The sequence below is a fragment of the Etheostoma spectabile genome, chromosome 18 (assembly GCF_008692095.1).
Source record: "Etheostoma spectabile isolate EspeVRDwgs_2016 chromosome 18, UIUC_Espe_1.0, whole genome shotgun sequence".
Lineage (NCBI taxonomy): Eukaryota > Metazoa > Chordata > Actinopteri > Perciformes > Percidae > Etheostoma > Etheostoma spectabile.
The window spans coordinates 17423412-17424551 of NC_045750.1; the positions used below are offsets into that span (position 1 = coordinate 17423412).

At 39.6% G+C, this 1140-nt stretch overlaps 1 protein-coding gene across 4 annotated transcripts in view; it reads right to left on the reverse strand.

Moving 5' to 3' along the window:
- Positions 1-1140, reverse strand: part of cdk19 (cyclin dependent kinase 19) — a 72635-nt gene that overhangs the window by 1033 nt on the left and 70462 nt on the right. The window lies entirely within an intron of this gene.

Here is a 1140-nt window from a genome sequence, read left to right on the forward strand (position 1 = left end):
GAGATCTGAGGACCAGGGAACCATAGTCCTCAGAAATCCACCAGAGGTTAGAACCAACACAAAGACAAAGGACAGGGAATGGACATCCAGCCAATAATGAGGGACACCTGGCAGAATTTCCAGCGGCACCTGAACAATCCCTGACATATGGTGACTTTATTCTTGTAATAGCCTATTATACCTTTGTTTTTCACCACATATCACGACTCCTCCAAATCTCAGAGAACATAGATGGGATGAGTTACATTTTGAATGTGCTCAAAGTTTGGAACATGAGCAGAAATGTTACTCTAACAAATCAGAAATATTCAGTCCGGGGGTTTATTAACAAATTCAAATGAATTCATGAATCATTGAAAACCTTCGAGTGGAGGACCCCTTCACCCTCCGCATCATAATTCACCATACAAATCTGGAAACAAAACCTTGGCCTCAGGGTTGCCAGGCCAGTTATGATTCGGCCAAATGTTGGTGCCATCTAACCAACATCAACAAACTGGGCAGCTAAAATGAACATACACTGGCTATTAACAAGCTTGGCAAGTCAATCGCCAATTTGCATTACATTCAATTTATTTAAATTGGTTCAGGCTAAGCCCCCAACCTCCTCAAGTCCTAGAAACGCCTTTGATGTCTTCTTTCAGACCAGCGGAAAGAAAACTTTGTGCGCTTGTAGATTTCTTCTTTGACAAAAAACAATCACTTACTATACCTTTTAATATAAGTTATCAACTGGGGAAGAATAATGGTAATATATATTAGTAATAGTTTTAGTATTGGTCAATCTTCTCTCTGAGAGCCAGCCGGGTAAACAGCCACGTCTTCCAAACTCCCCGGTCCAGCCTCTAACCTTCTGTTCATTGGCTTTTACAGACTTAGTGGTAACTTGTCATAAACAATGTTGAGGTGTAAAATGAGTTAACTATTAACACCAATCAACAACAATTGAAGGCCTGATTATAACCCTAGTTTTGCCCATGACAACGAATTTTCAAGATCATGAGAATCATGCATGGACATCATCATCACACTGTGATTGTCAGTTAATAGTTCTGGGACATTAGAAGTAATTTGTAATTTATATACAGTACAGGCCAAAAGTTTGGACACACCTTCTCATTCAATGGGTTTCCTTTATTT